This window comes from Salvia splendens, chromosome 17 (genome assembly GCF_004379255.2).
Source record: "Salvia splendens isolate huo1 chromosome 17, SspV2, whole genome shotgun sequence".
Classification (NCBI taxonomy): domain Eukaryota; kingdom Viridiplantae; phylum Streptophyta; class Magnoliopsida; order Lamiales; family Lamiaceae; genus Salvia; species Salvia splendens.
Window position 1 is genome coordinate 17,698,956 of NC_056048.1, and position 16,247 is coordinate 17,715,202.

Sequence of the window (16,247 nt, forward strand, 5' to 3'; positions counted from 1 at the left end):
TACATTTAATTATGCAATGAACATCCATTAAATGTAAAACATAACAACATTATGACAAAAATATCTGTTGCATTCATTGGAAAATAAAATATAGAGTTTTATAGTATTCAATCACTCGAAAAGTGATTTCTAGTATACAAATCCTAACACCCCGAGGGGGCAAAACAATTTCTACTATGTTTTTAGTTTATCTTTCCCTAAGCTTAGTTGTTTTTTATGTTTTTCTCTTAGTTGCTACTCTAGTTACTTTTCGTTGTTTATCGCTTTTTAAATATATGTTTGGAATTCAGTTTTAGTTGTATTTATTGAAGATCGTGTATGAAATGGAGTTTTTAATGCAAGCAGCTTTGGATCTAATGTTTTCTGATTTAATTGCTTTTGTTTAGTTTTAGTTTTGTTCTGATTTAAAGTTAGATCTACATAATTTAGTTGTTCAAGCTTAGATCTGAGTTTAGATGGAGTTTGCGATGCATGTTGGTGTAGATCTGTTGATTTCTGAGTTAGATTCCGTTCTGATGCTTGATTGTGGTTCTGATCTCGTTTTCTCATAGGTAGATTTACGTTTTTGTTCGTCAACTTGCATGAAATTAGGGTATATACTTTAGATTTGTTTTCCTTACGTTAGAATTACAAGGATCCGTGTGTTAATTTGTTTGTTTCATTCTTTCATGTTATCTGCTCTGTTCAGATCAGTTGTAGGTGTTTTCATTTGTTGCTTAGCTAAGAAGAAGGTCGTAGTTACTAGAATAGAAGTCTCTGTCACATTTTCATTGTTTACAGCTTTTCAGTAGTGCTCCTATTTGTGTCAGTGATCTCGAGTTACTTTTACCTTTCCATCTTTAGTTTAGTTGATCAATTGAGCATGTTTCTCAGTCTTGAGTTAGCTTAGTTTAGTTGAACCACTTAGTTAGTGAGTTAATCAGTTTAGTATTTAGTCCAATTCTTAACCCACTGGAAAGCGTTGTCGCAGCCAACCTCCCATTGTCCCAAATAGGGCTGGGGAAAAATATCGAAAAAATGATATATCGCTCGTATCGGATTAAAAAATATCGAAAAATTATCAAATTTTCGATATATCATAATTTTCGATACGATACGATACCGTATCGTAAGTTTTCGATACGATAACGATATGAATTTACTTATATCGCGATATATCATTTTATATCGAATATACGATATATATTGTATATATCAAAACATATTGAAATTCAATACATATTAAAATTTAAAATTATAAATATATAGAAATCCATTTAATTATACTTGGTTGTGTTGTATTTTGATTATGGAGATAAGAACACTATTAATGTTATTGTGCTGAAGTTTTATTAATTTTTGTGTGAATTTTAAGTTTTGAAATTATAATTTTCGATATACAGGTATTCGATACGATATATCGAAATATCGATACGATAACGATATTGATATTATCCATATCGAAAGTTTGATATATCGAAATTTGATATATCGAAACTTTTGATACGATAACGATATGATATTCTTTCATATCGATATTTTCGATACGATATACGATACAACGTTTTCGATACGATATCTCGTATCGACCCACCCCTAGTCCCAAACACAACTCAACTTGCCTCTGTCCCTGAGGGATTCGACCTTTATTTCCCTTTACTAGTTTATAGTATTGTGGGTTAAGGTCTTGAAGGTCTTAAGCTCTCAGTTTGCATACCAACGATCAGATAGTAGCCAGCACTAGTAGAGGATGATCCTGAGATCGGTTCTCTCAACACTCACTTACCTGGTGAGCCAGCTCAGGCCATAGTGGTGACTCAAGGGCAAGCGAATATAGATGTGAAGAACAACATATTGGTCATCATGCCCCACTACTATGGAAGGAAAATCGAGAGCCCATATGAATTCCTACACGATTTTTGCAAAATCTGTGGAATTCAGAAACATCCAGCTGGATCAACTGAGGACGACTACAGACTCAGGGTAATCCCTTTTGCTTTAAAAGCAGAAGCTGATACTTGGTTTATGAGGCTACCCCCCAACTCCATCAGAACTTGGGTAGATTTCAGATCCCAATTTTAGGATTACTTTTTCCCTTCCACAAGGACCAATGCTCTGAAAAAGGAGATTCAAGAAGCCCATCACGATTGCGATGAGACTCTGAGTCAGTACTGGAGTAGGTTTAAGGCCATGTTGGATGCCTGCCCAAACAACTACATGGTGGAGGCGGAAATATTTAACAATTTTTGTGAAGGGATTACACCCGAGAGCAAGGATCTGATGAATTCCTCAAGTGGTGGTGATTTCTCAAAATTAAAGTGAGTGAAGCGAAGAGGGTGCTGGACAAGTTGGTCAACTCCAAGAAGGCTTATGACTCCCCGAGAGCCCTGATAATGAGACGAGTGGCTGCAAATGCCCTTTTCTTATCATCGTGGTTGCTTGTAAAGCAGAGATTATGGGGGGTTTCGTCGGTTCATGGAAATTCCATACAAGATAGTCGGCTCTTTGCTAGAGGCTCGAAAAGAAATTTGCCTCTTCTTGCAATGTTGCATCAAAAACTCAGAATATGTATCAAGAACGCGAACTTTAATCAAACGGTCTTAACTTGGATATGAACCAATTTTGAAATATAACAATTGGTTATGATCATCCCCACGGAGCATGAAAGAACATAAGATAGGTCATGAATATGGGATGAAATCAAATAAATGTCAATTCTCATAGTTGGCTACCAAAAAAGATAATTTAGTTGTCCGACCAAATTTAAAAAGTCCACACATCAATGGATAATGACTTTAAGGGTTGAGGGAAAAGAAATGATCAGTTGCATGAGGATTGAGAAATGTAGGCATTTGTCACAAGGCGGTACTGATCATGGTTCAACGAAAAGCATAATGGATTGATAGAATAACATCAATGGGTTCATAAGTTTGTGAAGGCAACCAAAGTCAAAGGGGCTTTTTGAAAAAAAAAATCAAGTGGATTAAGTTTGTTAAGTCAAGGTATAAAATGTAGGCCTTAACTTCGTTTTGTAGAAAGGAAGGTTCTATTATGAAAAGGATACATATAGTGGAACTGAACCAAAAAGAATTTCACTCTGTAAGAAAGAACTTGACACAGACATAGTTACAAAATGAAAAGCTGAACAAAAGTTCAAGGAAGAATACCCCATAGAAAAAAAATGTCTACGAAACGTGATTATATTGAAGGACATAACTGCAAGCAGCTTTAGGAATGAAGTTCAATAGCAAAGGCTCACAAAGTCAAAATATTGTGCGTATAAATAATAAGTCATAGAAGACTACAATCAATCCAAGTGTCCAAAGTTATGAAGGCAACACCACTTTCCAAGAACTGAAAGTGAGTTAAGACTCAATGAAGGAAAAGAAATAATATGCATCACTTGCAAGGGGTGAACGAAAAAAGTTGTCAAGTAGACAAGGGTCCACGGTTATTTGAAAGGTCCTAAAAAATAACTTCTTAGAATCCAAGTAAGAGTTGTTGATTAAAATAGTTTGTTCTAGCTATTAAAGTCGCACTCTCTCGTTCATCTTTCGCAAGCCAAGACTGGTAACATCGCTCTAAGAACCGTGGATTCCACGCTGGGATTCTTCGTGTCATCGCCACTAATAATGATAGTCGGAATCCACATCTTCATAAAATTCTTTGCATGTCATAATGACTATCCTCGTAGGACATTGTTATCATCCTCGTGCTCCTTAGCAGGGTATGAAGATCATCTCCATCGTGTTGTCACTTACGCAAGATTACACTATGCTAATTTAATTGCGAGTATGATCGCTCGCCGTTGCATGAAAATATCACTTAGCTTCAGCTCTTCTTGTCTCGCATCTTGACTTAAGGGTTCGCCTCAACTTTCATATTCTCGTACGTTTCATTGCTCAGAGAAGCAATAGTTAAGTTTTCAACTTAGAACTACGACTCACGCAGTCAACTAGGCTTATATTTTAGGTACTCTAAGTTCACAACACAATTCATCATCTCATAGATCATCATCTACCACAATTTACGTAATTCATACCTCAAGATAAACACACCACATTTTCACATCTCATAGCAAAACACTTTCGAACTTTACAACTATATTCAAAACTTTTGAAACAAAATTTCTTTACACTTTCACACTTTCCAAAAAAAATTCCACATCTCACTTTTAAAATAAAAGTTTTGACTCAATTAAAACGTACTTTCGCATCAACTTTCATCATTCGTATAAAACACTCCATAGAATAACGTATCATACTTCACACCTCATAACATACATAACATCACACTTCCATAGCTCAATTTTCCAAAAGAAAAAGTTATTTCTCTTTTTTTTAAACTTTTTTTTTGTCGAAACTCAAAATTTTTTTCTTCTGGACAATTCATACTCACAACATTTTCCATTGATCAATTAATTTTCCTGAAAGAAAGAACTAACATGTTTTCATTTAAAGTTCAAAAGATATTTTTTTTTCAAAAATTCCAACAACTTTCCACAACATAAATATTTTTCCTCAATCATACTTCACTAGAACAACTAGTCATTAATATTGCAAAACAATCAACCTCAAAATCATTTTCCCATTTTTTTCTACATGTCAAACACCATGCAAATCTTTCAAAACTGATAACGCATTTGTATTCTAGACAAAACACTCATGCACTTCGCATATATGTTTGAAACAATATTTTTAGTTACTCATCTTTTCTCATAAATTTCAACATTCTCAAAACAACTCATCAATTTCCATTTTTGATGTAAAACAGTCCATCTTCCTATGTTCGCATGCTTACATCGTAGAACTTTCACACAGAACACATATTTACGACATTATGTCACTCATGCTCATGTTTCACATAAGCATACCGGAACAAAATCACATTCTTACATACAACACGTGTTTAGATCATCTTGACAATCATGGTCATACTCAACAAAATCATACTATCACAACATCGTACTCATATATATATCACGTGCTTAGATTATCATGGCAATCATGCTCATATTCCACATAATCATGTCATTACAATTCATCTTCATGCATAACGTTCATTCACATGCATACACTTGCCAAACACCCTCATCATATCATCATCAATTACATGCATCGATCTCACATGCTTTCAACAACTTAAAACATACCTCACTTTCTTTGGTTGAGCGCGATGCATTGAATGTTGAGCCTTCGTTACACTTCTAGTCAGTAAGGATTCACTAATCTAGACTTAAGACAAAAGAAGACTCTCGGACTAGAGCGAAACACTAAGCTCTGATACCACTCTGTCACGACCGCCCATACTAGGGGTACTACAAACGCGGCGATCGTGATACAACATGCAAGGATAGCCTTTTATGAAAACTTAATTAACTTAAAGGATGAAAAACCTTTTTTTTTGTTTTAAAGAAGCTTAAAGTTATAATTTTACTATTAAATAAAAACGACTTATGATAAACACTTTTAAAAGAAGCAGCGGAGAAACAATAAATATTAAAACTCAATCAACTCCCAACAAAACATTTAGTTTAAAGAGCGGGAGACATCATTTTCAAGTAACATTGTAAATACTCGTTTCAAGCCTGACACAACCAAAACATACTCAAACATAGTACGAAAAAGATTAAAGTAGTGAAACATAGTTAAAAAAAAATATAGCAGCGGAAATAAGGTTTAAAGAGAGTCAAGGATAACGCCTATGTATGAAGACACAACGCATCCTAAGGCCAACTCAACATACTCCGCAACATCCCGCTCAACCTGCACATAAGAAAAATAATATGCAGGGCTGAGTACTTGTTGTACTCAATGGGCTCATGCCAAAAATATTTTATATTAGTTATGTCATCCATACTAGTGATCTCGAGTTTATATGTAGTAAGAAATATCACGAGAACACAAAAACATTTCAAGTCTGGCTAGACAATTTATCTCCCCACTTTTCACATCATTCCATCAATCACAATCATCATATCATAGTGCGACGAAAGTGTGGCCACACAATTCGCCCACGAGACCGGTCGACTAGCAAGGACGGCTCACGATCCCACCAGTGTACACAGCCTGATAGGGTTTACGGCCCTACTCAGACCCGAATTCGTTTCACAACACAACCATATAACCTAACGGAGCAAGCTCATACGAACGAGGCATCAGGCAACAATCTCACAAACAAAATAACATGGCATGACATAACAAGTTAAACCACCATTGTAACACCACATCGTATTCTCAGAAAATAAAAAGGTTTGAAAAGAAAGCCTACCTCGATTGCTTAACAACACAATTCCAACTTATGCAACTCTCGTTCCTCGAGCTCACGTATACTCAATCACCCTTGCCAACGACAACACAATCAGCTTTCCATAAACTTATGTTATCATGCATGTCCTATTGTTCCTTTTTCGTTTCCCTTAAACTACCCATCCCATCATTCATCGACATAAGGAAAAACATGCCATAATATTACTCAACGTGTCACACATAATCACGTCATAGGATACTTTCCCAAATCATACATGTTCACATAACAACAAAACTGGCAGAACTGCGCGGTTGGTTTGTAAAAATCACCAAACATTCATCCGACCTCATATGAAGCTAAAATTTAGTCACAACACAGTAGACACATTCAGGTTCATTCAGTTAAAGTTTCACACTCAAATCATGGCATTTGGTCAGTCAAAACATTTATATAACTCTCTGGTCGGAACATAAAAATTCTGGCAGCATTGCGCAGTTTATTTGAAAAATTCACCATAAATTCATCCGATGTCCAATGAGGCTGAAAATTTTTACAAGACTCAGAAGACACTTCAAATGTTCATTTAGTTCAAGAATCACATCAAACGGAAGTCATTTGGTCGGTCAAACAGAATACGAAACTTTCTGGGCGAGAATACAAGTTTCTGGCAGAATTGCGCAGTCAACTTCAAACATTTATTAAAAACCCATTTTTCGACAAAAAGGGTTGAAATTCACACTAGACACAGAAAACACCTTGAAAAGTACTCAGTAAAATTTTCACATCAAAATTTGATCGTTTGATAGGTCAATTACACATCAGAAACTGCTGTTCGAACGTTACAGATTTCAGGCTCACAAATTCGAAATTAGGATTTCTTCCTCAATCATCCAAATACAATTTTTCATGCTTATAACACAAAATCATGCTTCAAAAAGGTTCTCATAATCATGTTTGCACATAAACTAACATCATTCACCGAAGATTCAAATCAAACTTCACATAAACTCAATCAAAATCGCATAATTATCAAAGTTCTCATGCAAACACACTTTCCCACCGATTAATTTTGCGATCTACCATTCCTACACTCACTATATGCATGTAGGGTTCAAGAACAAGGATTATATGAAAAGATTGAGGGAAAGTGAATCAAATATACCTTTCTTGATGAAAACGAATCGGTAGAAACAAGAATTGATGCGATTCGTCGGAGACTCTTGAAAATAAACTTCAACGGATGCAAGAACAAGGATTGAAGGAGAGTTTTTGGAGAGAATGTGGAGAGAGGGAGAAAGGATGAGGGAGCTTGTGAAAGAGAGGAATGGGGGCCATGGTTAATTTGATTTTATTGTCTAGGTTTAATCCTTACTTAAATTAAATAATTAAAATTGTGGAGGAATAATAAAATCCCACAATTAACATGGAAATGGGCGTGTGAAATTGGAGTAATGAAAGGAAAATACTTAAACCTCAATTAAATAAGAATATGTTTTAAATTTGGAAATTTCCTTGTTGGAAAAAGGCTCCCACAAAAAAAGGTAACAATTAAATTAATTCCACAAGGAAATTGGAAGCATATGGGGCGAAAATTTAAAGGCTTTGAAGAAGGAATGAGTCAAATCCTAATTAAAATAGGATATAGAGGAATTTGAAAAAAGATTAGATTTAATTGGATTTTAAATTTAAGAAGGAAATTAAACAAAGTACTAATTAAATCTACAAAAATAATTCATCCTCTTATTTAATAGGGATTTTTCGACAACTTCCAAAGAACAAGCTAGGTTTGACATTTACGTAGAATAAATTAGGGATAATTTGATTTGGATTTAATTTGGATAGATATCCCAAAATAATTAATTAAATCCAAGAAAAAGAATATAGTTTCCAATAATTGGAGGGGCCGAAAATAGCCACTTTATTTGGCTAGAACAACATGCATGCTCTTATTTAAATTAATTTCCCATATTGAAAAATATAAATAACACTTCATTCCAAATCACTCATGACAATTTATTCAACATAGCCAACTCAATCACGTAGCAACCATTAAATTTCATAAATGAAATTCCCAATCGACATATTTAAATAAAAGTCGAATTTTTTTTTGGCATATTACATGATGATATCCCGACCTCAAGTCCATTTTTGAAAATACGCCCGCTCCTCGAAGTTGGTCAAACAAATCATCAATCCTCGGCAGTGGGTACTTATTCTTCAAGGTCATCTTGTTGAGCTCACGATAGTCGATGCACATCCTCATCGTTCCATCCTTTTTCTTATCGAAACAACACTGGCGCTCCCCACGGTGACACACTAGGTCGAATAAAACCCAAGTCTAACAGTTCTTGCAACTGAATCTTCAATTCTGCCAACTCTTTAGGGGCCATTCGGTATGGCGCCTTTGATACTAGCGCAGATCCTGGTTCCAAATCAATAGTGAACTCTAATTGTCTGTCGGGTGGCGGTCCAGGCAAAGCTTCCGGAAACACATCAGGAAAATATCATACTACTGCTACGTCTTCCACTTTCAAATCCTTCTTTTCCTCTCCGTTCAAGTACATAAGATACGTCGGACGCCCTTTTCTTATCATCATGGTTGCTTGCAAAACGGAGATTATGGAGGCTCGTCGGTTCACGGAGATCCCATATAAGATAGTCGGCTCTTTGCCCGGGGCTTGAAAAGAAATCTGTCTCTCTTTACAGTGAATCGTTGCGTGGTTCTCGGTAAGCCAATCCAATCCCAAAATTATGACTACGTTCTCCAAAGGCATAACGTACAAAAGTTAGGCCACTACTCCTAATTCTCCTAACACAAACTCTATGTTCGAGCAAGTTCGCACAATATCAATTAAACTTCCAGCAGGTGAAGACAACCTCAAACCCAATTCAACCTGTCTACAAACACGTCCGCATAAAGTATATTCAAAAAGCTCAACCTCACCCATTCCTCCAAGTGTAGCATTAAGAACTCAAAAATTGATCAAGCAGTCTTACTTGGATATGAATTGATTTCAAAATTGTAGCTACACTGCTGAAAGTGTCTTAAGCAGAAAGGCTGCAGAATTAATCAAGAAAGCAATGTCTCTAGCTCGACTCTTTCGGGTCTCACTAACTTGCAACAATTAGTTATGATCATCTCCACGGAGCTTGAAAGAACATAAGATAGATCATGAATATAGGGTGGAATCGAATTAAATCTCAAGTCTCGTAGTAGGCTACGAAGGTCAAAGGAACTTTTGAAAGAAAATCTAGTGGATTGAATTCGTTAAGGCATGGTACAAAATGTAGGCCTTAACTTTGTTTTGTAAAAAGAAAAGTTATAATAGGGAAATGATACGTATAGTGGAACAGAACCAAAAGAATTTCACTTTGTATGAAAGATCTTGAACAGGCATGGTTACAGAATGAAAGGCTGAAAAAAATAGTTCAAAGAAGAATATCCCATAGAAAACATGTCTGTGAAACGTGAACATGTTGAAGTACATAACTGCAAGCAGCCTTAGAAATGAAGTTTAATAGCAAAGGCTCACAAGGTCAAAATATTGTTCGTAAATAATAGGTCAAGGAAGACTACAATCAATCCAAGTGTCCAAAGTTATGAAGGCAACACCACTTTCCAAGAACTGAAAGTGAGTTATGACTCAATGGATGAAAAGAAATAATAAGCGTTACTTGCAAAGAGTGAGTGAAACAAGATGTTAAATAGACAGGGGCTCGCGATTATTTGAAAGGTCCTGAAAGACAACTTCTTAGAATCCAAGTAAGAACAGTTGATTAAAAAGTTCGTTCTAGCTTTTAAAATCGCACCTCCTCATTCATCTTTCGCGAGCCGAAACTGGTAACATCGCTCTAGGAGTTGTGGGTTCCACGCTGAGATTCTTCGTATCGTTGCCACTAATAATTAGTCGGAATCCTTATCTTCATAATATTCTTTGCACCTCATAAAAACCATTCTCTTAAAACATCGCAATTTTACTCGCGCTCCCAACGTGCTATAACAGTCATATTCGTCGCACCACCACTTTTGACGCAAGAATGAGTTTACATATTAGATCACAAGTATGATCTCTCCCCGTTAGGATTAAATCATTTAGCATCTCTTCTTGAAGTTCTTTTTGTACGTAATGTCTCTTCGTATTCTCTTTATTCTTATCGTTCAGGAAAAACGATAGTGAATTTGTAATCATCTAATGGACTTTGAATTCGCACTACATATTTCCATTTATCTTATCCCTCAGAGAAGTGATATTGTAGTTGTAACAACTAAGTTCGATATCGTTCGATCAAACAGACATCTTGGGCATTCTAGGTTTGCAACAGAGTTCATAGTATCATACTTTCTTCTACCAACACTTTCATAAAGTACCTCACACTTTTACGTTAATAATTCATCACTTAAAACATGATTCACATACCAAAAGATTCAACATGCATAAACGTATATCACCATGCATAACTACGTCATATTCCTCTTCACTTCCAGATCTAAATTTTCCCAAAAGAAACGAATTAACATGCTTTCGTTCAAGGTTCAAAGATTTTCCGAAATTTTCAACAATTTCCCATAACATGTTATAGTTTTGACAATCAAATTCCACTATGAACAACTAGTCCTTACCATTGTAAAACATCAACCTCAAAGTTTTTTTTCCCCACATAATTAGACACCATGCACTTCACCTATATGTTTGAAACAAACATTTTTTTAAAAAGTTACAACATTCTCAAAACAACTCACCAATCTTCATCTTTCGTATAAAACACTCCATCTTCCTATTTTCACATGCTTACGTCATCACTTTCACACATATAACACATACTTAGGTCATCATATCAATCTTGCTCACGTCCCACATAATCATACCATAACAATATGACTAAAGGCCCATTTTGGTCCTTAACATATTGCGATTTTTTGATTTTGGTCCAAAACATTATCTTTTGAATTATTCGGTCCCTCACAAATAAAAACGGGTCACATGTGGTCCATTTTGGACGGTCCGTCAAATATTTGACGATCAACGCCAATTAACTTAATTTTGACTGGATTAACAATTTTAACACAATAATCTATTCTACCTATTTGGTCCTAAACAAAGTGACCAACTCAACCTTAACTAAAGCAACGGTGCAGCAATAAGAAGCACAAGCAGACCGGAAAATCACAGAGAAACATCAATGGAGAAACAACTCCGTTCGTCGCTGCAATCCTCCGCTGAAGAATTCCTCTCTGTCGTGACCAAATTGCCGCTTAAATCTTCCAAAGCCTCCATCAAAAACTCAGTCAGCACCTTAATCAAACCCTCGTCGGATCTAATTTCCACTTTCCCGTCACTCTCCGAGATTCCATTTCGCGCTCCATTTCCAAATTCAAAAGCCACTCCGATTCCTCCTTCGCGACGGCATCTCCATTGACGCCTCCGGCGAAGCGTGTCCGCAGATTCCCTCATTCATGAAGTCCAACATTCCTTGTGTCTCACATTTACCTATTTCAAGTTGCACTTCATCACTTCAATTTTTCATCTCAAATAAGTACTTTTCTTTGTACAAATAAATTACCAATAGTGAAGGAACTGAACATTCTGCCCAATGCATCAGAGAGCTCTTGGTAAGTCTTGTACATCTTCAAGTCTACTTTCCTCAGGTACGGAGCGCCATCCATGCTCACCTTCACCAAGGCGCTGCCGCCGCTCTCCTCCGTCTCGCTCCTCTTCTGAACGGACATCACATTTTTCCGATAGGACCGCACCGGCGGCCACCCCACCACCTGTGCCCTGAATTAATCATCGCAATTTCGTTTACAACTTCATTCATTACCAATCTCAACTCTAATCCCTAATTCAAAATCGTACGAGTTAAATCTCAACAAAATTTCCCAAAAAACTCGAAAATCTCTCCTAAAACTAGAGAAAGAGAGAGATGGGCGTACTTAGTAGGAGGCTTAGGAGAATCCGTCTTGTTGACATTGTCCCCTGAAAATCAGTGTGATCGGAAGGAACGTCGACATAGAGCTTCAAATTGACGGTTTCGTCAAACCCTCGCTTCTTGTCTCCAGCGTCGGGCAAACCGAGGCGCAACTCAGTCTCGTCGAAGCCGAGCTTCTTAGTGATCATGACGGCATCCGCCATTATTGAACGATTTTGTGGCGCAGATGATTGAATTGATGATTTATAGAGATGAAAGAGATGAAGAAGAGAAGGGAAGAATATAATTAACTTAATTAGATATTAGACATTAATAAAATATATTTATTAACTTAATACGGTCAAAATGTAATTAAAATTCGTTGACCGTCAAATTTTTGATGGAACCGTCCAAAATGGACCAAATGTGACCCGTTTTTATTTGTGAGGGACCGAATAATTCAAAAGATAATGTTTTGGACCAAAATCAAAAAATCGAAATATGTTAAAGACCAAAATGGGCCTTTAGTCTAACAATATCATATTCACACATACAACACGTGCTTAGATCATATTGCCAATCATGCTCATATTCCACATAATCACACTATCACAATATCATTTTCACACATATAACAAGTGTTTAGATCATCACGCAAATCATGCTCACATTTACGTCCTTTTCACATCATTTATTCACGAATTTAGAATCACCTCACATCATCACGTAATTACATGCTCATGCATTCTTTTGCCCAAACCATCCTCATCATATCATCAATCTTATACATCGTTCTCATATTTCATCAACAACTTAAAACATACCTCACCTTCCTTGGTTGAGCGTGATGCTTGGATGTTGAGCCTTCGTGACACTTTTAGTCAATAAGGGTTCACTAATCTAGACTTAAAGTGAAAGAAGACTCTCGGACCAGAGCGAAAGAACAAAGCTCTGATACCACTCTGTCACGACCGCCCATACTAGGGGTACTACAAACGTGGTGATCGTGACCAAGGGACGACAAAAACGACAACTTACAAGGATAACAGTTTACGAAAACTCAATTAGCTCAAAGGAAGAAAAACATTTTAGTTTAAAGAAGTTTAAGGTTATAATTTTACTATTAATTAGAAATGACTTACGATAAATACTTTTAAAAGAAGCAGCGGAGAAAATAAACTTTAAAAAACAAGAAAACCCAATTAACTTCTAAAGAAGAAAACATTTAGTTTAATTTACGGAAACACCATTTTCAGATAACAAAAGTAAATACTCAGTTAAAACCTATCACAACCAACCTGCTCAAACACAGTACGAAACATAATAAAGTCTTGAGGCATAGTTCAAAAATATAGCAGCGGAAATAAGGTTTAAAGAGAGTCAAGGATGACGTCTATGTATGAAGACACAACGCATCCAAAGTTCCTAGGCCAACTCAACATCCACCGGAACATCCCGCTCAACCTGCACATAGGGAAAAACATATGCAGGGCTGAGTACTTGTACTCAATGGGCTCATGCCGAAAACATTTATACAGTTATGTCATCCATACTAGTGATCTCGAGTTTTATACGTAGTAAAGAAATATCATCGAGAACACAAAAACGTTTCATAGACTGGCCAGTCAAATAATCTCCCCATTTTCTCAACAATCCATCAATCACAATCATCAATCCACAGTGTGACGAAAGTGTGGCCACACTATTCACCCACGAGACCGGCCGACTAGCAAGGACGGCTCCCGATCTCACCAGTGTACACAGCCTGATAGGGTTTGCGGTCCTACTCAGACCTGAATTCGTTTCACAACACAGCCATATAGCCTAACGGAGTGAACTCAGACGAACTAGGCATCAGGCACGCAATCTCAATCAAAACAATCCATGGCATGACATAACAAGTTAAACCACCCTTATAACACCACATCATATTTTCGGAAAATAAAAAGATTTGTAAAGAAAGCCCACCTCGTTGGCTTAATCAATTCAATATCCACTTAAGGCAACCCTCGTTCCTTGTGCTCACGTACACACAATAACCCTTGCCAATAATCACAACACAAATCAGCCTTCCATAAATTTATATTACCATGCATGTCCTATCGTTCCTTTCATCATTCTCTCAATTTACCCATCCCAACACTCATCAACATAAGGAAAACATGCCATAATATTTCTCAACGTATCACACATAATCACGTCATAGGATACATTCCTTAATCATACGTGCATCATAGAATTCACCCAACTTGGCAACACATGATATTTTAACGTAGCAACAAATCTGGCAGAACTGTGCAATTGGTTTGTAAAAATCACCAAAATTCCATCCGACCTCATATGAAGCTAAAATTTGGTCACAACACAGTAGACACATTCAAGTTCTTTCATGTAAAATGTCACACCAAAATCATGTCATTTGGTCAGTCAAAACAACAATGAAACTCTCTGGTCGGAACATAAAAATTCTGGCAGCACTGCGCAGTTCAATTGAAAAATTTACCAAAACTTCATCCGATGTCCAATAAGGCTGAAATTTTCACAAAACACAGAAGACACTTCAAATTGCATCCAGTTTAAAATTCACATTAAAATGATTCCATTTTGTCGGTCAAATAGAAAATGAAACTTTTTGGGCGAGAATACAAGTTTCTGGCAGAATTGCGCAGTCGACTTCAAAAATTTATTAAAACTTCATCTTTCGTCAAAAGGGGGTGAAATTTACACACCACACAGAAAAAACCTTGAAGTTTACTCAGTTAAAAATTCGAAACAAAATAAGATCCTTTGGTCAGTCAAATACACGTCGGAATCTATTGTCCGAACACCACAGTTTTCAGGTCTCAAAATTTCGAAATTAGGGTTTCTTCCTCATTCAACCAAACACAATTTTTCATGCTTCCCACACACAAACATGCTTCAAAAGGTTCTCACAATCATGTTCTCATATAACCACACATCATTCACCAATGAATCATTCAAACTTTACACATATTCATTCACAATCGCATATTCACAGTTTTTCTCATACAAACACAAATTCCCACCGATTAATTTTGCGATCTGTGATTCCTACACTCACTATATGCATGAATGAATCAAGAACAAGGTTTCAATGGAGAAGATGAGGAAAATATTTAGTTATACCTTCTTGAATCGAAAACCAAACGGTAGAAGCAAAGATTGATGTGATTCGCCGGGAACTCTTGAAAATAAAACTTCAATGGATGCAAGAACAAGGATGGAAGAAATTTTGGAGAGGTTGAAGAGAGGAAGGAGAGGTGAGGCACGAAAATTATGAGGGAGAATGGGGGCTAGGGTTTAGTTTAGGTGATTATATAGTCCTAGGTTTAATCCCATAAATTAATTAATTAATTAATTATGGAGGAATAAAATAGAGGCTAATAAATATAATCCCACAATTAAAAAGAAGGCGAAATTTCAAAAAATTGGTTAATAATTTCAATAAGGAATTTATTTGGTATTTACTTGGAGAGAAATAGATTCACAATTTAGGAAATAAGTCAATGAATATTCCATAAACAAGGGAACAAAGTAAATTAAATCTCCAAGTAGGAAATAATGAGGGAAGGGGCGAAAATCTTGATGGTGTGCACAAGGAAATTATTTAAATCCTCAATTAAATAGAATAGGATTTAAATTTGGTAATTTCTTTATAGGAAAAGACTCCCATAAAATAGGCAGCAATAAAATAGATTTCCCCCAAGGAAATTAAGCTAAAAAAAGTGTGGGATGGAGACACAATAGAAGGAAAATATTCACATCCCCAATTAATTTGGCTTAGGTATTAATTTGGTATTGAATAAAGGGAATTCCACAAAATAGGAAACAAATATATTATCCTCTACAAATAGGGGGGCCGAAAATTGGCTTAATTAGCCACAAAGAAATAATGAAACTCTTAATTTAATTGGGGTGAGAAAATAAAATGTGGCAAGATTTAATTGGATTTAAAATAAATGAAGGAATCAACAAGGTACAAAGTTTATCAAAGAAACTAATTCATCCTCTTAATTAAAGTAGAGGATATTCGAAACACACAAAAATAATAGGTTAGAGTTCGAGTTTCATGTGGCATAATTTAGGGATAA

General features: G+C 36.1%; 1 pseudogene; it reads right to left on the reverse strand.

The window, feature by feature from the left end:
- Positions 1–11,601: 11,601 nt before the first annotated feature.
- On the reverse strand, positions 11,602–12,397 carry LOC121774403 (annotated as a pseudogene).
- Positions 12,398–16,247: the final 3,850 nt, after the last annotated feature.